This window comes from Hyla sarda, chromosome 7 (assembly GCF_029499605.1).
Source record: "Hyla sarda isolate aHylSar1 chromosome 7, aHylSar1.hap1, whole genome shotgun sequence".
Taxonomy (NCBI): domain Eukaryota; kingdom Metazoa; phylum Chordata; class Amphibia; order Anura; family Hylidae; genus Hyla; species Hyla sarda.
The window spans coordinates 17,756,360-17,781,136 of record NC_079195.1 but is presented as its reverse complement, the minus strand read 5'-3'; the positions used below and the strand labels follow the sequence as shown (position 1 = coordinate 17,781,136).

General features: G+C 44.2%; 1 long non-coding RNA gene across 1 annotated transcript; it reads right to left on the bottom strand.

Annotated features, from left to right (window-relative positions):
- Nucleotides 1-5,072: 5,072 nt before the first annotated feature.
- Nucleotides 5,073-24,775, bottom strand: LOC130282506 (uncharacterized). Its single transcript, XR_008846427.1, has 3 exons — nt 24,494-24,775; nt 5,588-5,645; nt 5,073-5,462 (listed from the first exon to the last, which is right to left on the bottom strand). It is a non-coding gene; the product is annotated as an uncharacterized LOC130282506 (long non-coding RNA).
- Nucleotides 24,776-24,777: the final 2 nt, after the last annotated feature.

Here is a 24,777-nt window from a genome sequence, read left to right as displayed (position 1 = left end):
GAACAAGTAGGGCGAGCAGGGGGGCGGTGAGATGAGGTAGGGAAAGCAGCAGATCACATGATAACCCAGGTCTATCATGTGATTTGCTGCTTACTATGTCAATCAAGCACAAAAACCAATAGGACACAGCTAGGGACACAGATAAAAGGGCACTGACGTCACCCACAGCATTCAGAGCGCTCAGAACTGCAGAGAGGCGACAGAAAGAGCCAGACATAGGGACAGTTAGTGGTTAGAAAGATAGAGATACAGATTAGAAAGAGAGAGAGAAAAATAGATAGATAGATAGATAGATATTAGAAAGAGAGACCTTGTGTGTATGTGTGTGTGTGTAAACAGGAGTCTATCCCCATACAAGAAACCTTTATGGGCTATACATCAGATAAGGGGACATCCTTCTCACAGCCTCTGAAGGACTGATCTTTTGCTACCACAAATCCAAAGCGTTTTTCAAGGTTCATACCTACAAATACCTGAGCCAGTAGTTCTGGGGCATTTCATATATTTCCGCAAACAACGTCAGTAATCTCTTTGCTAGTCAAAAAGTGTGTTGAAGTTATACGTATCTAGCCTGTAGTGTTAATACAGGTCTGTTGCATTTCATATAGTTCCGCAAACAACGTCAATACTTATTGTGGAGTCATCTTTAGCATGCAAAACATGTTCCTCTGACACGTATCTGGCCTGTTAACACAGTATTGTTGAATTGCATATTTTTCTGCAAACATACCTTAAATCTTTCTAGTTGTGTACATGCAAACACACATTATACTAAACAGCATGTGCATTCCAAACAGATTAGGCTTCTCATTTTTTTATTTTTGGTTTTATTAAACTTGCCTTATACATACTTTGTAGTAAGATAAACGCAGTTCAAAGCATTGTAACTTAAAGTTGACAAGTGGACTGGTGAAAAATTACCCAAACAAAGATAAAACGATCCTTAAAAATATGTCTGGTAAAGGAATTGTCTGTCCTAGAGGGTCTGTTTCCTCATCTCTGTCTTTGCTTCCGCCCCTACTACTACGCAGAAGGATAGCACTAGACACAAGGAGGAGTTGAGTCACAGTCAGCCTTTGGAGCGTGTTGCTGAGGTGGGGGAAGGGGCTGCAGTGACCGAGCATAGCACTAGTGGAACTGGTGGTAGTCGTGGTGAGGATTCTGGAAGGCATCATGGTGGATGTGGTGGGGGAAACAAGTAGGCCACGATGACACATCAGAAGTGCTAACTGAGAGTGTGGGGATGATGAAGAGGAGGATGTGAGCGGGCCTTCTGGTCCGAGCAGCTCAGGAGCAAGTGCAGGTGACACTGGTGCTGGATATGAAGGCTTAAAGGGGTTCTCTGTTGCTGCAACAGGTTTTGCCCTATCTTTCCTACGGTGTTGAACTTTTGTAATCCCTTGTTGTAAATTTTTTTTGCTCGCTGTTTGTGTTGTAAAGTTTTCCTTGCCTCTCTGCTGGAACTTGTGTAGTTTCCTGAACCCTGCTGTGCTGGCGACCACCTTTTCAGTTTCACTCCGGGCACCATGTTGTGGTCGTGTGGTTACTTCCTAGGTTGGGCCTCTTGCTAGCGTCATCCTCTGCTGCCATTTGGTGTTTACTCCCCCTTCATGATTATTCATAAGTGTGGGTGACGTGCTTATGTCGCGAGTCCTTTTCTGCTGCAAGCGTCATGATTGGCTGGATCTTTTCCAATCATAGGCATCTGCGGACGCATGCGCAGATGTATTCTTTTTGTGATTGGTTGCCTAGGTAGTGTGGTTGGCTGGTATGCTTCTGCTGGCTAAATGATATGCGGACATACAGATGCGCTATTTGCAACCTGTGTCCCCGTATGATAGGAGAGGCTTTTTCCAGCGCATCTGAGTTAAAATGTCTGTAATTTAGTTAGTTTCTTTCCCGGCAACAGAGGGCAGAAGGGTGATGTCACATAGAGACAAACAGGACCGGGTTCTAATTGGCCAGAGCAGACCACGCAGCACAGACAGCAAGTTAGGCTGTCTTACTTCTACACGCTCACGGAGCAACGCCCTGTACAGCTCAAAAGAAAAGGAAACCTGAGGGAAAATTTTAATAATAGGCAGGGATATGCTAATAAGGAAGGCAGACGAAGAGACAGAGTGGCAACAACATAGGGGAGGCAAAACAAAGGAGAGAGGCGGAATACACCACCAAACTGAGAACGCAAGAGATGATGGTATATGTAGTTCAACGCATACCGGAAGACAGGAAGTGTGTGAAACAAGGTAACAGCAAACACTAAAGCACAAAGGAGCGAACGGCTGCAGGAACGCCACACAGCACTACTGCAAATAAGGTACGCTAAACCAAAAAAAAAATATAGGAATTTATATGTCCATGACGGAGAACCCCTTTAAGAAAAATTTTTTTTTAGAACAGGGGCACAGTCAGGTGTTGATGTACCTAGTTATTGTATTTACGATATCCTGCCGTGTAGAAATTCTTTACTATGTTACCAGATGCAGGAAGGAAGGCCTACACGTACACAACCCATCATCCACAATAATAGGGAAAATATTGGGAGGCTTGGAAAAATCCATGTCGTCTTCTTCACTTGCTAGGCTAAGAACCTGTTGCTACTCCCAAAAAAGGGTTCATTTTTGGAACGTTTGGAAAAACCCATGACGTCTTCTCCCAACTGTCCAACAGTCAGGCCTCTTAGATAGGCAGCACATTTTCAGGATTTGCCTCATCCGTGTCGTGCCCTCTTCCTCTCCGATCCTGTCAGATATCCATTAGGGAATCCATGTCCTCCAGACAACAGTATTCCTCAATTCCTACCTGGCCAAGTTGTTGGTGGCAAAGGCCCTCCCATACCATCTTGTGGACTCCACGGCCTTCAGGCAACTAATGAGGTGTGCCCAGCCAAGGTTAGCATTATTTTGCTGAGAAAGCTGTACCATGCATGCCACAGTTGATACTTGGAGTAGTACCAATGGCCAGGGGCAATACAAGGCCAAAAAAAGCTTTGCTCTTCTGTTGAATCAGTAGGATTTCCCAGCCAGGCCTGGGCTGCCTAGCTGGGGCAAAATTCAAATTTATTGGGTTTGCTTTTGAAACCACCATGCGGCCAGCCCGGTCTGCTGGCCAAATTCAAATTTGTTGCGTTTGCTTTTGCAACCACCCTGCGCCTAGCCAGGGCTGCAGGCCAAATTCAAACTTGTTGCATTTGCTTTTGCAACCACCCTGCAGCCAGCCAGGGCTGCTGGGTAAATTCAAATTTGTTGTGTTTGCTTTTTCAACCACCCTGCGGCCAGCCAGGGCTGCTGGCCAAATTCAAATTTTTGTGCATTTGCTTTTACAACAACCCTGCGGCCAGCCAGGGCTGCTGGCCAAATTCAAATTTGTTGTGTTTTCTTTTGCAACCACTCTGCAGCCAGCCAGGCCTGCTGGCCAAAATGACTACCTAGTTGTCCTTATTTTGCCAAGACAGCCATATCCTGCATGCCACGGTTGATATGTGGAGTAGTAGGGGCAATACATGGGCAAAAAAACAGTTTTGCTCCATTCATTGCTGCTACCTCCAGCCAGGACTGGGCCCACTGGGTAAATTAAAATTAAATACATTTATATCGTGTGCTTTTGCAACCACCCTGTGGCCAAATTCAAATTTGCTGTGTTAGCTTTTGAAACCACCCTACGGCCAGCCAGGGCTGCAGGCCGAAATGAAATTGACTTTTTGCAAACCTGCTACTTACAGCCAGGCCTGGGCCGCCTGGCTGGGGCAAAATTTTAATTGATTTTAAAGGTTTCTCTACCTTAAGTCACTATGACATGTTCTGCTGGTAGTTTCAGCCAGGTCTACACATACACAGCCCATGCATGTCAGCAACACCAGTCCAGGAACCATATAATTGAATTTTTATTTCAAAATTAAATTCCTTTTGGAGCAGAGGCTGACCACGATGATGGAAGAAGGAGGTATAAAGGAGACTTCACATCTTGATGGTAGTAGTATGGATGTTCTCCATGTGCAGGAGGAGTTGGATGATGAGGTAGTGGGACCTAAGGAGGAGGATTTGGAGATGAACTCTATAGAAGAGAGAGGGGGCGAGGACCTTACTCAAGGCAACACTGATAAGGACAAGGAGGAGCATGACCAACCTTGGCAGTATGGGACAGATGTGGAACAAGCTGTGCCCTCAGAACAGCTGGCCAGGATGGCACGGTGTATACTTTCCTGCATGCACAATAATATTATTCGCTTGAAGAGAAGAGTACAGGATAGCCACACTCTTAGACCCTCGGTATAAACCAAAAATGGGGAGATTTTTCGCACCTTCTGAGAAGGAAGTTAAATTGGAATTGTATAAGGAGATGCTTGGCAGTCAGTTTGCCATGGCTTTCCAGCAGCAAACACCTGCTGATGGGGGGTCCAGTCTCTGCTCTCTGCAGAGTCAACCATCCACTACCTCTGCCAGTACTACCCCAGCAAGAGGCAAGAGCATCAGCAGCAGCAATGGCGGCATCTTGATGTTTGAGCACATGATGGAAAAGTTTCTGCATCCTGTATGCTCCCCTGACATAAGTCATCACACCACCTTAACAACCCGGCTGAGGCCTACCTCAGCAGTGCCCTTTCTCTGACAGACATAATGAGCCCAGACTCCATGGACTTCTAGCTCACCAAATTAGCCCGATGGACAGAACTTTCCCAGTTTGCCTCGAGTGTTCTGTCTTGTCCACCCTCTAGTGTGGCTTTTGAGAGAATGTTTAGCGCAGTAGGCGTCATGGATCAGTTTTGACATGCTGGGATAAAACCACTACATCTTCCCATGCCTCTGTGTGCATATTAACACTGGCAGCCATCTACCGACAACCAGGGATACTTTATGCCGCTTTATTTTGGTGTGAATAAGTCCCAAAAATGGGCGAGCTGGAATAGTTACCATGGGTTATCGCATGTTGCCATAAAAGAGCCTTAAAAATAATTTAAAACTACTTGAATACACTCCAACCAAGCCGAACTGAAATGGTGATTTTTAAAAAAAATTGGAGAGTCCGCTCTAATAACAACATATTTACACTTTTTTATTTATTCCCCAGTAAACTAAGCAGTACTTACAAGTGCACATCCTTACACCTACTACTGATTTGTATTTTATTTTGAAAATTGACACTGGCTGTTTATTGTTTACCAGGGTAAGAAACTGCGCAACACAAATTGATGACTGATTACTTGGTTGCCCACTGTTTTACACAAAACCCAACTCAAAACCAGTATGATTACAAATGGACGTGCAGTTGTTTAGTTATTCTTTTGAAGGAAAAATGGAAAGCGGAAAAATGTGTGAACTAAAGTTCTAAATGTCTCCAGCCACCCCTTGGGGAATCAGACAGCAAACAGAATTATATTAGGGATAGATTTATCAAAACCTGTGTGGTGGACAGGTTACCGATAGCAACCAATTTGACCTCTTCTTTCATTCGTACAAGGGCCTCTGAAAAATGAAAGAAGCACTCTTATTTGTTATAGGCAACTGCACCTACCCTTCACAGGTATTGATAAATATCCCCCATTGCCTCTATTTATTTGGACCAAATACATAAAAGGGTTAACACTGACCTGTTCCTAAGCTGCTTCAATGTTTAATTTTGACATCACAAAAGAAAAGAAAATTGGTCTGGAAAGATCAGAAGAAAAGAATGAATACACATCCTTAAATCATAATTCCACATTTAGGTGTACAGTACACTTATATAACTATAAAGTATTTCTTCAAATAACTAATAAAAAGATGCCTAAAAAATATATATATTTTACAATTATTTAAAGTGAGGCTTCAGATTCAAAAGATTTTCCTATAAACTGATGACAGTTTTCCAGTTGCACCATGTAGATAAAATAAAGCATTACATAGTTCTAAATGGATAAGCTGTCTGTGTAATATCAATGTACCGAATCCTGAAGAACACATGCCTCTGGGGAAGGAAGGGTAAAATACACCCCGGTGTCTACTCACTGGGGGACATTTCTCAATGTTGGTGTAAGGTAGAATAGATTTTACCCCTGTTTGCTTGGTGTATTGTTTATACAGTGTCGTACTTATTGTGGGCCCAAAAAATGAATCACTATATTTAATAGAATAATAGCATGATGTGTCCGCCATGTTGTATGTTCTAAATAGACCACAGTGTACTGTAAAGTTCTTCTCTACAAGTGCCAGTCTGGGAGAAGAATACTTGTTGTCTCTTTAGATATTAATGGCTTTTTAGATAAGACAGATAAGAGGGCTAGTTAGCCAGTCTTGTGAATGTTATTCCGACAATTAACAATTAATTACCCATTTGACTGGACAGATAGGCATTCACACATCTGTGTTGGAGAATCATCGATTGTATTATTATCTTATCCATAAATGTTATAGTGTTGGAAATGTCTAATCGGTGACTCTCTGTCTGGAGAAACCATGTTTTCATTACTTATATGTGTCACACTTAATCCCCATACTTCTGATTAAGGGGTCCATACGTCATGTGTGGAATGTGGGTTTGAAACCAACTTTGGACAGTTAACCCTTAATGGTAATTATGCTAATTGCTTATGCAATAGTATCCCCTAGCATATGGGTAGTTGTCATTACACCAACCAGAAATGCATTCTGGGTATTATTGAGATGTCATAGTCATTACCATATGTACACTCCCAACCTACATTAATTGGGAATTCCAATTTAGGAGGGTGTATCTAACTAATTAAAAAATCTGTTAAACCACATGTTAGACAGACAAAACACACAAAGACGAGACCTAGGGACACACCTAGAGCTAGAGGAAAAACAGACAGACAAAGAAGTCTGCAACTGAAAGAGGTCCACAAGATGAAATCCATGAAAGCCATGAGAGCATGATAATGTAGATCCCAGCAAGCCGGACTGATAACACGGTACAGACTATGGTTATCCCTGGACCATTCAGCTTTCCCAGAACCAGAAACAAGGTTCTTACATAGACTTGGTGAGAGACACAAAAAGGAGATTTTCTAACACTTACCGTAAAATCTCTTTCTCGAAGGATCCATTGGGGGACACAGACCATGGGTGTATCTTGCTGTCTCTAGGAGGCGTGACACTATGGTAACAAAAAAAGTCAGCTCCTCCCAGCAGGATATTCCCGCCTTCAGGCTCTGAGCTATTCAGTTTGAGTTCCAGAGCAATAGGAGGAGACCAATAGGGCAAAGAAAAAAACCCAAACTGTCCGAGAACCAGAAGAAAAAACACAACTGAACATACCCTCGGACAGAGAACCAAAGGGAAAAAAAAAAAAAAAAAGGGCAGGAGCTGTGTCCCCCAATGGATCCTTCGAGAAAGAGATTTTACGGTAAGTGTTAAAAAATCTCCTTTTCTCTATCGGCTCCATTGGGGGAAACAGACCGTGGGACGTACCAAAGCCGTCCCTTGGGTGGGCAGATAAGTAGTCAGGCAGACGGCCAATCCACTGCCGCATGTAACACTTTACTACCCAGACTAGCATCAGCCGATGCGAAAGTATGAACTCGGAAAAACCTCGAGAGAGTGTGCAAAGACGACCAGGTAGCCGCCCTGCAAATCCGCGAGGCCGAAGCTCTATTCTGGAGAGCCCAGGAAACCCAACAGAACGTGTGGAATGAGCCACAACCCTGATAGGAGGAATCTTCCCCTTACAGCGATAGGCTTCGGCAAATGGTGGACCGAATCCACCGAGGAATGGTGGCCTTGGAAATGGGTTGTCCCCTGCGACGACCTTCCGTAAGGATGACAAAGGAATCACACTGATGAAACGAAGAAGTGATGGAGAGATAAAACCGAACAGCCCAAAACTACAACCAGCTTGTGTAGTAAACGCTCCTTAGGATGAGAAGGAGCCGGACAAAAGGACGGGAGGACAATATCCTCATTGAGATGAAAGAACGAGACCACCTTAGGCAAAAAGGAAGGAACTGCCCGGAAAACGACCTGTCCTGGTGGATCACCAGAAACAGAGAACGGCAGGAAAGAACTGCCAGTTCAGACACCCTCCGGATGGAAGTGATAGCAACAAGAAACGCCACTTTCCAAGAAAGGAGGCGGAGAGACACCTCTTTAAGGGGCTCAAAGTTCAAGTCCCGAGGGGGAGAAGGTGACCGATAAGGAAGAGCAGCGTGCGCCACTCCTTGCATGAAGGTCCGGACATGAGAATAGAAACCAGGGGCCGAAACCTGACCTTTAAGGGAACTGAGAGACAACCCCAGTTCCAACCCCGACTGCAAAAAAAAGGAGAGAAGACGGGGAATCGAGAAGGTCACCGGGGAGAGGTCCTGAGCTTCACACCAACGAAAATAAAAACCGCCACGTACGGTGGTAAATTCGTGCGGAGGAGGGCTTATGAGCCTAGAGCATGGTGTGAATGACTTGGGCAGAGAACCCGCAGGCCCTCAAAATCGCGGTCTCAACCGCCACGCCAACCAATGCAGCGACTGTAAATTTGGGTGGCAAGAGGACCCCGAGAGAGTAGGACCGGGCGGAGCGGAAGGCGCAGAGGAGCGCCGTCCAGGAGCCTGACTACGTCGGTGTACCACGACCTTCGGGGCCAATCTGGAGCTACCAGAAAGCCGAGGGCGTCCTCTGCCTTGAGCTTCCTCAGCACGCTAGGAAGGAGCGGAAGAGGAGGGAACAGATAAGGTAGGGTGAACCCGCCCAAGTAATCACTAGGGCGTCCACGTCCAGAGCCTGAGGGTCTCGGTTCTTGGACACAAACATAAGGATATTCCGATTGTGCCGGAACGCAAAGAGGACCACGTCCGGAAGGCCCCAGAGGTCGCAGAGCTGCGCGAAGACCTCTGGATGAAGAGACCACTTGCCGGGGTCGGGTGAGGACCGACTGAGGAAGTCCGCTTCCCAGTTGAACACCCCCAGAATGTGTGTCGATTACGTACACCACGGCTGTGGCGTTGTCCCACTGAATGCGGACAGGACGAGACTGAAGACGGGACTCCCAATGAAGAAGACAAAGAAGAATCGCCCGTTATTCCAATATGTTTTTCGGAAAAAGGGGGTCTCCAGGGGAGACCAGAGTCCCTGGACCATCCAATCCCTGAACACGCCGCCCCAGGCCGACAGCCTGGCAACCGGTGTAACAACCCGCCAGAGAAGGGGAAGAAACGACCGCCCTTGGAGAAGAAGGGGGGAGCGGAGCCACCAGAGCAGAGACTGACGAACCCTGCGAGGGAGAACAATCTGACGATCGAGGGACAGAGGAAACCTGTTCCATCGAGAGAGAATCGCCAGATGAAGGGGGCGGTAATGAAACTGGGCAAAGGGTACGGCCTCCATAGTTGCCACCACCTGACCCAGGACGTCCATACTGTGAAGATGGAGACTGACACCTGGGTCCGAAGGGGGCCGACCCCCGACCAGAGCACCAGACGTTTGTCCGGCGGAAGACAAATGCAGGCAGAGGCCGTCGAATCGAAGTCCCATGAAGGTTAGAGACTGGGTAAGACAGAAGACTGACTTGTCTGGGCTCTTGAGTCTGGGCTCTGGCCGGAGCCTTGATGAGAGGGTTGTCCAGATAGGATATCACCGAGATTCCCCTCGACCAATCAGGCCCAACACTGGCGCAAGGATCTTTGGAAGGACCTGAGGAGCCGTGGCCAAACCAAAGGGGAGGGCCACGAACTGAAAGTGCCCCTCCGGGATCGCAAGCGGAGATACCGATGATGGCCCGGAAACATTGGCACGTGGAGGTAGGCATCCTTGATGTCCACCGATGAAGGTAACTCCCCTTGTTCCAGGGACGCCACCACCGAACGGAGAGATTCCATTCTGAAGTGGTGGATGAGAAGGTGACGGTTGGATTGGTCGCACAGAACCGTCCATCTTGGGGACCACAAAAAAATCTGAATAGAACCCCGAAAAATGTGCCCCTGGAGGAACGGGGACGATAACCCCCTGGAGAAGCAGAGACTGGAGAGCTGCTCGAAATTGCTTCGCCAGAGAGGGAAACCGAGGGGCCCAGGATCGAAAAACGCATTCCCTCGTAAGGGAGGCGAATTTGATCCAGTAACCGTAGGACACCACATCCCTGACCCCAGAATGTGTGAAGTCCAGATGTCTCGGAAAACAAGAGACGACCTCCCACCCGAAGAAAACACGGGTGGGGGCCTCACTTCAGCAGAAGTGGGCTTGCGGTTGCCCGATTTGGGCGCAAAACGGCTGGACCGGTTGGAGTCCAACTTGCAAGCCGGGCGTGCCCAGCATGAGGGAGCCTTCTTGTCCCACGAGGGCGCCTGCCCGGACCCTTAGCTGGAACCAGAGGTCTGAAATGACCGAAAGTAAAAAGGACTTCCATTGGGAAGAAGGGCAAGCCTTATTTTGAGGTAAGAAGGGACTCTTACCTCTAGTTGCCACGGAGATAATCTCATCGAGGTGGTCGGCAAAAAGACGGCCACCCATAAAGGGAAGCTCAGAGAGAGACCTTTTGGAAGCGGCATCCGCATTCCAAGCTTTAAGCCACATAAAGCGGCGGAGAGCCGCTAGGTGACCCACAGCAAAGGCAGAACAACGGGCTGACTACGTGGAAGCTGCGCACAGAAAGTCCCCAGCTGTAGAGCAATGGAGAGCCATAGCAGATAGATCCTCTGGGGGGGGGGATCCTGCTAAGCTATCCTGATGGAGCTTTTGGAACCACTCCGACAGGGCCTTGGACACCCATGTCGAGGCGAAGATGGGAAGAAGAGAAGAGCCAGAAGCAAACCTTGCTAAGGATTCTACCCTCTTGTCCGTGGGATCCTTGAAGGCAGCGACAACTGCCAGAGGCAGTGTAGTCACCCTAGAGATCTGGGAGATTGGTGGATCCGCTGAGGCAGTGGAAACCACCTTAGCGACAAGGTCCTTGACAAATGGATAACGTTCTTGGATTGTCTTGATTCCCGGGAACCTCTTGTCTGGATGTTCCCATGCAGATTCCAGAATGCCGTCAAAGTCAGCGTGAGAGCTGAACCTTTGAGGTGCTGGCTTAGCACGATGAAAGGATACTTCTGGATAGACATCCGAAGATCCTGGGTCCTCTAGATGAAGGGTGTCTCTTATGGCTGTCACCAACGAGTTCACTGTTGCAATTGAGTCCAAGCGGTCCTCTGAGTCAGATGCCAGCTCGGGAGCCTCGTCCACCAGTTCACCAGGGGAAGTGAATGAGTAGAGGCAGTCCTGGAGGGGGGCGACCCTGACCAGGTATGCAGCTCTAGCGAGGCAGAGCGGCGAATCTGAGAACATCCTCAGGAGGAGCAGCGTTTGTGCCCAGATGACAGGGGGGCGGGACCCACGAGGGGAAGGCCCACGTCTATCTGAAAACTCAATTGAAGAGTCAGATGAGGCACCCCTATTACGCTTGTAAGAGCGTGAAGCATGAATGAGGAGCGGGCCCTCTCAGAGGTCCTGCGCAGGGAAGACAGCAGGGCGGACACCACTACCCGGAAGGCCTCAGCCACTGAACGGGAGACTTGGGTCTAGTCAGCCATATACTGGGTCAGGGAGAAACCCAGGGTGGTGAGCGGCTGAACCCACCGGGACCGAAAGGGCATCAGGGGGTACCAGGGGGTCTGGGGGAGCAGTGGAGCAGGCAGGGCAAGGGGGCTCAGCAGAGCCAGACATCTTGGTATTACAGTGCTGCAAACATAATAAGTTACTGATGTTCCAGGTTTCTGACTAGAGGGAGGAACAGCCCTGGGAGCGGAAATAATGGTGGAAAAAGAGATGGAGAGAGGGACTAGCCTTCTCACCCTGGTCTGTGTCCCCTGTCAGCTGCAGTGAGAACTCACTCCATGCAGCTAAGGAGACTAAAAAAGACCAGCCAATAGAAAGGGAGGGGCGTGCCCGAAGTAAGGCAACCCCCAACGTTGTGAAAATCGCGCTCCTGGAAGCTCCCAGCCCTGTGGGCGGAGCTAAGACCAGCTGAGAAGGACTGTAATGGCACCTGCTCCTTGTCCCGAGCGCCATGTCCAGTCCGCATAGCGCTCGGGGGAACAGAGCGGGCGGCTTAAACGCCGGCCGACGAGAGTGAAAGTAAGCCGGCGCAGAGGCGCCCGGCTCGAATCGGCGCCGTGGCTGTAAGCCGCGGATAAGGCGCTGAGGGAAAACGAAAGTAAGCCGGCGCTGGAAGCGCCCGGCCCAAACAGCGCCGCGGCAGACAGCCGCATATAAGGCGCTGAAGTATTGCACCAAGCACACACACACACATAATAAAATAAAGTGCCTCAGAAGTAAAGTGCCCTGTAATATATGCCCCCTTAGGTGCCACTGCTCCCCCAATAAAAAAATGCAGCCCCATGAAACTGAAGGTGGGCAAAAAACAGGGGGTCTCCAGAGGTTGCAAGTCCATACCTATGGAGAAAAAAAGGGGGGAAAGTACTTACCTCAGTCAGAAGAACTAACCTAATGGAGTCTTCAGTGAAGTCTTCAGCCAGCTTATGGTCCCTGCATCACGCCTAGCTGCTATGCGAGAGCGAGGCGAGCAGAGACATAGGGGGACCCGGACCCATGAGGTACCACCCAGGCGCTGACCGTTGGCGAGGGGGGGTTAACAGCGCATATACGCAATGTCTGTGCCCCCTCACTCGCAATGGGGAAACAGTGAACCGCAGTTCTTGAGTCCCCACCTGAAAACGGAAAAGAAAGGGAATAAAAAACTAACACGTCCCTATACTAGGAAAATAAAAAACAGAAGACCAGGACTGGAGAATCCAGCCCATGTCCACCTCCTCAGACACTAAGCTTAAACTGAATAGCTCAGAGCCTGAAGGCGGGTATATCCTGTTGGGAGGAGCTGACTTTTTTTGTTACCATAGTGTCACACCTCCTAGAGACAGCAAGATACACCCACGTTCTGTGTCCCCCAATGGAGCCGATAGAGAAAATGGTATTCCATTTAATTAAGACTAATTTGGATAATGTGGATGGAATTATAACATTTAGATTGGCGAATAAATGAATAAAATAAAATAATTAATTATCTCCATATTGAGATTATAGCCTTAGGATGTTCTGTATTATAGATTCTAACTGCAGAATAGTCTATTTTCCAGATCTATAAGAAAGCATTGAACGATTGCTTTATATAGTGATAGAACTCCTACTTGCCAAATTAAGTGTTATAAGTAGAGATGAGCGAACTTACAGTAAATTCGATTCGTCACGAACTTCTCAGCTCGGCGGTTGTTGACTTTTCCTGCATAAATTAGTTCAGCTTTCCGGTGCTCCGGTGGGCTTTCCAGCCCACCGGAGCACCGGAAAGCTGAACTAATTTATGCAGGAAAAGTCATCAACTGCCGAGCCGAGAAGTTCGTGACAAATCGAATTTACTGTAAGTTCGCTCATCTCTAGTTATAAGTAAATTTCACACACAGGAAACTTGCTTCAAGTTCTTCCTCCTAAAATATAGAGCAAGATCATATCTTTGCTATCAGTCTTAATAGTCTTACCAAAGCCATGTATAAAATAGTCCAGAACGGGGCGGAAGTAAATAACATTTCTTCCATGTTTATATCCTTAGATGTATTTGCCCATTTATGGAGTCATGTGATTTTTAGTTAGTTAAAAGGGGGCAGGGAGTGTATTTAGCATTCCATATTGATATGTCTATAATTAGATATGCCCATCTTTATATCATGAGGTTTCCTCTGGACAGAGTGATATGTAACCTTTTTCTTACTGTATATGATATTTCTAACCTAGTAGCTTTTGTTTTCTTGTAACAAGTTACTTACGACTCATATGTATTATTCTACTATATGTAGTCAATTAACAAGCTTGTAATGCTTACTAATATATCTAATTGATATTCATTTGCATACATCATTGTGTTTATTACTCATTTATGTTTAGAACCAATAAATCTGCATACTTTTATAATACCTGTGTATTATTGTATATTATTGTATAACTACATCCTTAAGTGTTAATGTTACCCCGTCATAAAAAGAACTTGTTGATATCTGAGGAAATAGTCGGACTCAGATGTTAATTGTATTGATTGGCTTTGTCTACAATTCACTAGGTCATAATTTTGATATTTTTGAAAATTTTCATAAATTTTCAATTTTTCTTAATTAATATTTTTATTACCATAATTCATAATTGAGTTATAACCTCACGAAAACAGTTGCTCAAACTTTACCAAAAAGGTGCACAGGACTTGATAAATTTTGCTCAACTATACAAACCAGTGAGCTGTAGAGACACTTTAATATGTGTTCTATTAGATGGTGTAGATTTGCGCATAAAAAAAAAAAAAAAAAAACACTTCTAAATTTAATTTGCATAAATAATAAATACAGCTCCACTGCATAAAGTGGGGTATGGTGCACCAAACAGTAGACAACATTGCAAGATGTTCTACCAAAAATGTAAAAAAAAAATTGCGCAAAAAAATGCAATTACGCAAAATTTGCAGGGACATTTAGAACATTGAAGTAGTGTAAAGCCAATGATAAATGTCCCCCACTGATCTCTTGTGCTTGACTTGTTTGTCTGAGGAGCCTTTGGCCTTAACCCTTGTTTTTTTTATTCCACTTTACCTTTAACTTTATACTGCAGAACAACATAACTGTAACACAAGTTTTTAAATGCCTTTAACCCCTTAAGGACCAAGCGCATTTTGGCCTTGAGGACCAGGACAATTTTATTTTAGCATTTACGTTTTTTCCTCCTCGCCTTCTAAAATCCATTACTCTTTTTATATTTCCATCCACAAACCCATATGAGGGCTTGTTTTTTGCACGACCAATTGTACTTTGTAATGACTTTACTCATTTTACTATAAAATGTACGGCGAACCCAAAAAATTATTTGTGTGCGGAAATTTAAATGAAAAACTAATTTTTGCAAATTTTGGAGGGTTTTGTTTTCACGCTGTACACTCTAAGGTAAAAATTACATGTTTTCTTTATGCTGTGCTCAACATGATTAAAATGATACCCATAGTTACATACTTTTCTATTATTGTACTGCTTTTAAAAAATCTCAAACAAAATCAGTATGTTTAAAATCGCCCTATTTTGTCCACCTATAACTTTAAAAATGTTTCCTTATACAGGGATGTGTGAGGGCTAATTTTTTTACGGTCCACCATCTACATAAGGCACTGTATAGGGAGAACTAATTACCTTTATTGGATTATCTCCCAGACTTAGTGTCACCTGTATTGTCTTTACTGCACTTCCCCCTATGATGTTTCTTCCAATAAAAGGAGACACCTGTTCCTCAATAGAGATTGATTTTTATACTTGAAGACTGGTGTTGACTGGTTCTTTGGGATGCAATAATCTCTAGTTCTACCTAGAGATATTGCCTGTGGTATGCTGGGGCCTGTCGTCTGGAAGGAGAAGTCGCTCTTGGCGGAGGGGGACACTGAGAGGTCCCTGTTCAGTCCGTCACAAATGTGATGTGACCAAAAAGAAGCAATTTTTTACTTTTTTTTTTTACATTTACATTGTTCACTGTTCGTGATCATTAACATTATATTTTGATAGATCAGAGATTTACACACGTGGCTATACCAAATATGTTTAATTCTTATTTTTTATGCTTTTTTAAGTAAAATGGGGAGCGTATTTTTCACATTTTAAAAACTTTTTTTTAACTTTTATTTTTAACTCATTATGTCCCTATATGGGACTATCTATAGCAATTATTAGATTTATAATACTGTGCAGTATTATCGGCGATCTTCTTCTCTGGTCTGCTGGAAGGCCGGTTAGAGCAGAAGACCCCGGAAGAGCGGCAGAGGCAGGTGAAGGGACCTCCGGCCACCATCTTGGCTGATCTGATCCCCGCGGCTGTGCCATGGGCTATCAGATCAGCCATTATAATAGCCACACTGCCGCAGATTCTGTGATATTTATTGATCACAGCACCTGAGAGGTTAATGGCGGACATCAGCGCGATTGCTTGTCAGCAGCCGGGATTCTCGCTTTTTGACGGGAGAAAAAATACTGCTGTCTTTTCTCCTGAAAAAAACGGAAATGAAACCAAACGGGTGCAAACGGCTGACAAAGGATTGTATAAAGAATCCCATTGACATCAATAGGATCCATTTACAACCGTTTGAAAGAGGCTTGAAAGGAATTTCAAACGGGAAGGAAATTACGGGGACAGACGACCATGTGAAAGAGCCCTAAAATGAGCTGAAGAATGTGAAGAAAAAAGGACACATAGGGGGAGATTTATCAGGCTGTTCCCGTCATTTTGTTTTTGCTGTAAAATGGCACATCTTTGCGCAATTTTTTCGCGCCTTTTTGAAATAGACGATTTTGGTAAAACTGGCTGTGGGTTGCAGGGCTGTGCAGTTGCCCATGCAGTGGACAGTATTTATTAACTGCACCTTTGTTAAAAAGGCGCAACATTTTTTGTGCAAACGGTACAAAAAAACGCAAATGTAGACCATGAACTACTTGGCTAAAAAAAAAAAAAAAGACAGTAAAAAGACTTTCAAGCATGGGGGACCAATTATTTAGTAAGAAGTCATCTGTTCTAATATATATTATATAATATATGTTTCCCTGGGTGACTCCAGCTGTTGCAAAGCTGATATTGGGCATTCTGTAGTTTTGCAACAGCTGGAGGCACCCTGGTTGGAAAACACTGTGTACATGTACCAGAGCTGAGTGTGTGATCATGTAGATGTAGCAGAAATTAGTGTGCGGCATGTATATGGAGCAGAGCTGAATGTGTGATTATGTGTATGCATGACCACTCACACACTCAACTCTGCTACATACACCTGATCACACACTCAGCTCTGCTGCATACACATAATCACAGTCAGCCTGTTACATACACACAATCACACATTCAGCTCTGCTGCATATGCACAATCACACACTCAGCTCTGCTGCATACACATGATCACACAGAGAGAGAGAGTGAGTAGTTAGGAGTAGCCGTATTAGTCCAGTGATGCAAAAAGCAAAATCATCTGTAGTTGCAGTATCTTGTAATACCTTTTTTATTGGACTAACAAGATTTTGTAGAGACAAGCTTTCGGGGTTCCTCCCTTTATCAAGTCATTAGCATTTCTGAGCTCACAAGGGGAAAACACACGTTCTATCTCACAAAATATGCAGGGGTTAAAACAACATATGTGGAGAATGGACATTAAGTTGGGCCACAAATTGTATAGCTATAGGACGATAGACTACAGATAAGGGTGAGAGGGGGGGGGGGGCTGGAGAGCAGAGGTGAGAATGGTGGTTACGCTGGACAGAGGATAAAGGACAATTATACTACAGAACCATAGACTGAAGATAAGACGTAGACAGGGGAGGGGGAGCAGGGGTGTGATGGTGTTAGAGCAGGGAAGACCGTACGTCCGTTAGAAAATCCCATTATAGTCTATGGGATTTTTACATTATCCGTTTTAATCCGTTATAGTCCGTTATTAATAACGGATGTTATTTTGTGACGGGAGATTGAACGGAAGAAATAGTGCATGCACTATTTCTCCTGTTACTATCTTCCGTCACAAAATAACGTCCGTTATTCATAACGGACTATAACGGATTAAAACGGATAATGTAAAAATCCCATAGACTATAATGGGATTTTCTAACGGACGTATGGGATTTTGTAACGGACGTTTAATGGCCGTTTTCATAACGGAACATCAAACGGATCTTTAAAACGGATCAATTTTATAGTGTGAAAGCAGCCTTAGCTGAACACAATTTCTGAGAATTCCACATTGCAAACATGACATAAGGCTATGATCACACTGGGGGAGATTTATCAAAACCTGTGCTGAGGAAAAGTTGACCAGTTGCCGATAGCAACTAATCAGATTGCTTCTTTCATTTATCAGAGGCCCTGATTGGTTGCTATGGGCAACTGGTCAACTTTTATTCTATACTCTTTTCAATAAATATTCCCTACTATGTTTCTGCCCCCCCATTAATTCTATCTGTCGGCATCCCACTGAAAACGGGATGCTGAAGTATATTGTTAACAGGAGCAGCAGACCCCATTCAGTTCTATGGCCAAAAAAATCTTAGACGCCGCGGGGCGCTGTACGCTACTGAGACTGGTGGGACACGTGGACTCAGTATTAGCGAACCCACCTTGTTTATTGCTATGTCCACATGAGGTGCACGTATTACGTGACTTACAGGAGGTCCTTTGTTAAACATGTACCTATACTGAACCAGGCATATGGTGACATTTTCTTTTCCCACTGGAATCTTGATTAGTTCTATACTACTATGTAATTATCACCTCCCTGATGACGTCACAACAAAGTGTGATAGAAAAGTGTTGGTGGTGTTCTATTGTGTTTTCATTTGTAGCTTTATGAGTGGTTGTATGATGCTATATACTGCTGGAGTGGCGTTCCTGGGAAACTATCACCCTAGATTTGCCACTTATTGTGAGCTATAACTACTGGATCACTAGCGTTCTATAGTAGCAATAATTTTATATGGCATTGGTGATAATTCACTCTCAAATTTATTTTGGTGTATTTTAACCCCTTAACGACGCAGGACGTAAATGTACGTCCTGCTGCAGTGATACTTAACACACCAGGACCTACATTTACGTCCTGTACATGATCGCGAGCATTGGGGTGGTACTCGCGTCATGCTCGGCAGGTTCCGGCTGCCGGTAATGGTGGACATCAGCGATCGGGCTGATGTCTTCCATTAACCCCTCAGATGCAGTGATCAATACAGATGACGGCATCTGAGGCAGTGCGGTCAGAAAAATGGATGATCGGATCTCCCGCAGTGGTCCCCTTACCTGCATCGTCCGCCTACTGGGGTCTTCTGCTCTGATCTGAGATCGAGCAGACCAGAGCAGAAGATCACCGATAACACTGATCAGTGCAATGCTCTATGCATAGCACTGAACAGTATTAGCAATCAAATTATTACAATAAATAGTCCCCTATGTGGACATGAAAAGTGTAAAAAAAAAAAAGTTACAAATTGTGAAAAATCCTCTACCCCCCAAAAAAATGTAAAATGTCCCTTTTTCGCATTTTACCCCCAAAAAGTAAAAAAAAACTATTAATAAACATATTTGGTATTGCCGCGTGCGTAAATGTCCAAATTATCAAAATATAATGTTAATGATCACGAACGATGAACGGCATAAATGTAAAAAATCATATTCCAAAATAAATTTATAAAAAATGTATTAAAAGTTTTATATAAGCAAATGTGGTATCAATAAAAAGTACAGATCACAGCACAAAAAATGAGCCCTCATATTGCCGCTTATACAGAAAAATGAAAAAGTTATAGGTCGTCTAAATTGAGGGATTTTATACATACTAATTTGTTTAAAAAGTTTGAGATTTTTTTAAAGCAGTACAATAATAGAAAAGTATATAATCATGGGTTTCATTTTAACCATATTGACCCACAGAATAAAGAAAACATGTCATTTTTACCGTAAATTGTACAGCGTGAAAACGCAACCTTTCAAAATTTGCAAAATTGCGGATTACTTTTCAATTTCCCCACACAAATAGTATTTTTTATGGTTGCGCCATACATTTTATGGTAAAATGAGTGATGTCATTGCAAAGGACAACTCACCACGCAATAAACAAGCCTTCATACTAGTCTGTGGATAAAAAGATAAAAGAGTTATGATTTTTAGAAAGAGAGGAGGAAAAAAACGAGTCCTTAAAGGGGCACTCCGTTGGAAAACATATATATATATTTTTTTTTTATAAACTGGTGCCAGAAAGTTAAACAGATTTTTAAATGACTTCTATTAAAAAAATCTTTATCTTTCCAGTACTTATTAGCTGCTACAGTATATACTACAAAGAAAGTTCTTTTCTTTTTGGATTTCTTTTTTTTTCTGTCCACGGTGCTCTCTGCTGACACCTTTGTCCGTATCAGGAACTGTGCAGAACAGGAGCAAATCCCCATAGCAAACCTATGCTGCTCTGGACAGTTCCTAATACAGACAGAGGTGTCAGCACAGAGCACTGTGGACAGAAAAAAATAAATAAATCCAAAAACAAAAGAACTGTCTCTGTAATATACAGCCTGCTATTGGTCTGCTATAGATCGTCAGAGGCGACGACCAATAGCAGATCAGGGGCGGGGCGGTTAACTTTCGTTTTCCCCGTCCTGCCCACCCACAATAGGTGGGGCAGAACGGGGAAACGACGAGGACCGAACGCCGACCTCCAGTTACCTGTCCGGAGGCAGCGACGACGGTGATCGGCGGGCGGCATGACGTGCGTCAGAAGAGGACGGCTCCCAGGATCCTACGGAAGCCGATAAGTTAATCTGGAGGGCTACAGTCTGACACTGTGGTCTCTAAACTCTAGCCCTCCAGATGTTGCAAAACTACAACTCCCAGCATGCCCAGACAGCTGTTTGGGCATGCTGAAATATGTAGTTCTGCAACAGCTGGAGGGCTACAGTTTGAGACCACTATACAGTGGTCTCTAAACTAAATCCCTCCAGAACTTGCAAAACTACAACACCTAGCATGCCCACATAGCTGTTTGCTGTCTGGGCATGCTGGGATTTGTAGTTTTGCAACATCTGGAGGTCCACAGTTTAGAGATCACTGTGCACTGGTCTAAAAACTGTAGCCCTCCAGATTTTGCAAAACTACAAATCCCAGCATACACAGACAGCAAACAGCTGCCTCGGCATGCGGGGAGTTGTAGTTGGGTACCTCCAGCTGTTGCATAACTACATCTCCCAGCATGCCCTTCGGTGATTAGTACATGCTGGGAGTTGTAGTTTTGCAACAGCTGGAGGCACACTGGTTGGAAAATACTGAGTTAGGTAACAGAACCTAATGAAGGTTTTCCAACCAGTGTGCCTCCAGCTGTTGCAAAATTACAACTCCCAGCATGCACAATCTGTCAGTAATGCTGGGCATTGTAGTTTTGAAACAGCTGGAATGTACAAGGTACATTCACACGGACAGGTTTACAGTAAATTTCCTGCTTCAAGTTATGGCTGCGGCAAATTTTTCGCCGCAGCGCAAACTCCTAGCGGGAAACTCACCGTAACCCAACAGTGCAAAAGTACCCTAAAAACACTACACTAACACATAATAAAGGGTAAAACACAACATATACACCCCCTTACACTGTCCTCCCCAATAAAAATTAAAAACGTCTTGTATGGCAGTGTTGCCAAAACGGAGCCTCCAGCTGTTGCAAAAAAACAACTCCCAGCATTTCTGGACATCTACTGACTGTCCAGGCATGCTGGGAGTTTAGCAACAGCTGGAGGCCCCCTGCTTGGGAATCACTGGCGTAGAATACCCCTATGTCCACCCCTATGCAATCCCTATTTTAGTCCTCAAATGCGCATGGCGCTCTCTCACTTCGGAGCCCTGTCGTATTTCAAGGAAACAGTTTAGGAACACATATGGGGTATTTCCGTACTCAGGAGAAATTGCACTACAAATTTTGGGGGGCTTTTTCTCCTTTTACCCCTTATGAAAAGGAAAAGTTGGGGGCTACTCCAGCCTGTTAGTGTAAAAAAATAAAAAAATTTACACTAACATGCTGGTGTTGCCCCATACTTTTTACTTTCACAAGCGGTAAAAGGCAAAAAAGACCCCCAAAATTTGTAACACAATTTCTCCTGAGTACGGAAATACCCCATATGTAAGCACAACAAGGCTCAGAAGTGAGAGCGCACTATGTACATTTGAGGCCTACATTGGTGATTTGTACAGGGGTGGCTGATTTTACAGCGGTTCTGACATAAACGCAAAAAAATAAATACCCACATGTGACCCCATTTTGGAAACTACACCCCTCACGGAACGTGACAAGGTGTATAGTGAGCCGTAACACCCCACAGGTGTTTGACGAATGTTCATTAAAGTTGGATGGGAAACTGAAAAAAAAAATGTTTTCAACTAAAATGCTGGTGTTACCCTAAATTTTTCCTTTTCACAAGGGAAAATAGGAAAAAAGCCCCCCAAAATTTGTAACCCCATCTCTTCTGAGTAAGAACATACCCCATATGTGAATGTAAAGTGCTCTACTGGCGAACTACAATGCTCAGAAGAGAAGGAGCGCCATTGGGATTTTGAAGAGAAAATTTGTCCGGAATTGAAGGCCACGTGTGTTTACAAAGCCCCCATAGTGCCAGAACAATGGACCCCCGACACATGTGACCCCATTTTGGAAACTACAACCCTCATGTAGTGTAATAAGGGGTATAGTGAGAATTTACGCCCCACAGATGTCTGACAGATTTTTGGAACAGTGGTCCGTGAAAATGAAAAATTAAATTTTTCATTTCCACAGCCCACTGTTCCAAAGATCTGTCAAACGCCAGTGGGGTGTAAATACTCACTGCACCCCTTATTAAATTCTGTGAGGGGTGTAGTTTCCAAAATGGGGCCACATGTGGGGGGGTCCACTGTTCTGGCACCACGGGGGGCTTTGTAAACGCACATGGCCCCTGACTACCATTCCAAACTAATTCTCTTTCCAAAGCTCAATGGCGCTCCTCCTCTTCTGAGCATTGTAGTTCGCCAGCAGAGCACTTGAAGTCCACACATGGGGTATTTCCATACTCAGAAGAAATGGGGTTACAAATTTTGGGGGTCATTTTCTCCTATTACCCCTTGTAAAAATTTAGGGGAAAAACTGCATTTTAGTAAAAAAAAAAAAATAATGTTTTTTCATTTACACATCCAAATTTAACAAAAAGTCGTCAAACACTTGTGGGTAGTTAAGGCTCACTGTACGCCTTGTTACGTTCCTTAAGGGGTGTAGTTTCCAAAATAGTAGGCCGTGTGGGTATTTTTTGCTGTTCTGGCACCACAGGGGCTTCCTAAATGTGACATGCCCCCAAAAAACCAATTCAGCAAAAGTTGCTTTCAAAAAGCCAAATGTGACTTCTTCTCTTCTGAGCATTGTAGTTCGCCAGCAGAGCATTTTACGTCCTAACATGGGGTATTTCCATACTCAGAAGAGATGGGGTTACAAATTTGGGGGGGCATTTTCTCCCATTACCCTTTGTAAAAATGGTAAATTTGGGGAAAAATCGGCACTTTAGAGAATTTTTTTTTTCCATTTACACATCCGATTTTAACGAGAAGTTGTCAAACACCTGTGGGGTGTTAAGGCTAACTGGACCCCTTGTTACGTGCCTTGAGGGGTGTAGTTTCCATAATGGTATGCCATGTGGGGTTTTCTGCTGTTCTGGCACCATAGGGGCTTTCTAAATGTGACAAGCTCCCCAAAAACCATTTCAGAAAAATTCACTCTCCAAAATCCCGTTGTTGCTCCTTCCCTTCTGAGCCCTCTACTGCTCCCGCCGAACACTTGAGAAATTGGGTTACAAATTTTGGGAGCTTTTTCTCCTATTACCACTTGTAACAATTCAAAAACTGGGTCTACAAGAACATGCGAGTGTAAAAAATGAAGATTTTGAATTTTCTCCTTCACTTTTCTGCTATTCCTGTGAAACACCTAAAGGGTTAACACACTTACTGAATGTCATTTTGGATACTTTGAGGGGTGCAGTTTTTATAATTGGGTCATTTGTGCTGTATTTCTAATATGAGAGCCCCTCAAATCCACTTTAAAACTGAACTGGTCCCTGAAAAATTCAGATTTTTTAAATTTTGTGAAAAATTGGAAAATTGCTGCTGAACTTTGAAGCCCTCTGGTGTCTTCCAAAAGTAAAAACATGTCAACTTTATAATGCAAACATAAAGTAGACATATTGTATATGTGAATAAATATATAAATATCCATTTTCCTTATAAGCAGAGAGCTTCAAAGCTAAAAGAAATGCGAAATTTTCATATTTTTTCATCAAATTTTTGAATTTTTTCACCAAGAAATGATACAAGTATCGACAAAATTTTACCACTAACATAAAGTAGAATATGTCACGAAAAAGCTATCTCGGAATCAGAATGAAAGGAAAAAGCATCCCAGAGTTATTAATGCTTGAAGTGACAGTGGTCAGATGTTCAAAAAATGGCCGGGTCCTTAAGGTATATTTGTGCTGGGTCCTTAAGGGGTTAAGGTTTCCTTACATTTTCCTTTTTTTTTTTAAACATGTTCTGATCTGTTACGTTTTCCTTTGTTGAAATCCACATTTTCTGTGGAAACCTTAGTAAATACGTTGGGTTTTTGTAAAAATGTCGGGAACACGCCCCTTTTCACCGACCAACCCCCCCCTTTTTCCCGACGGATATGCCCCTTTTTCAGGTTTTCTTAGTAAAAATTGAAAGTTAGTAGGATTTTTTTCAATTCTTGCGCAAATTCTGACGCAGACAGAATTTCTGCCGCAATGCGCCAGAATCTGGCGCACAACCCGACAAAACATGTCAGGTTATCAATAGTAAATGAAGGCCAGTACTGTGTTCCTGGCTCCAGCTCCTTACATTCCATATCTGGGCTGAGTGAGGTCACTGTTCACACTGCTACTAGCTTTAACACTAGTTAGTACCAAAACACAGCAAATTCCAGTCATGAAAGGAACATTCCCTAAACTACATCAATCTACCTCCAAGTAAATAGTGAATGTATTTTTTGTATTTCCTCAAAAATAAAAAATGACGTCTTCCTTTCCTATAGACACCAACACGTGCGAATAACAACCTGAGGAGGAGGAGGCGTCGCGTCAGCTCACAAAATGGCCGCGCCTCCCTCTCCAGTCACGCAGCAACAAATCCCGCCTTTTTTTTCCGCCTCACGTCAACAACCGCCACCGCCTTCTCTCCGCCCATTCCGACCCCAGACACTTGATTGGTGGATATCCCCGCACACCTTCCAGCGTTGACCAATCAG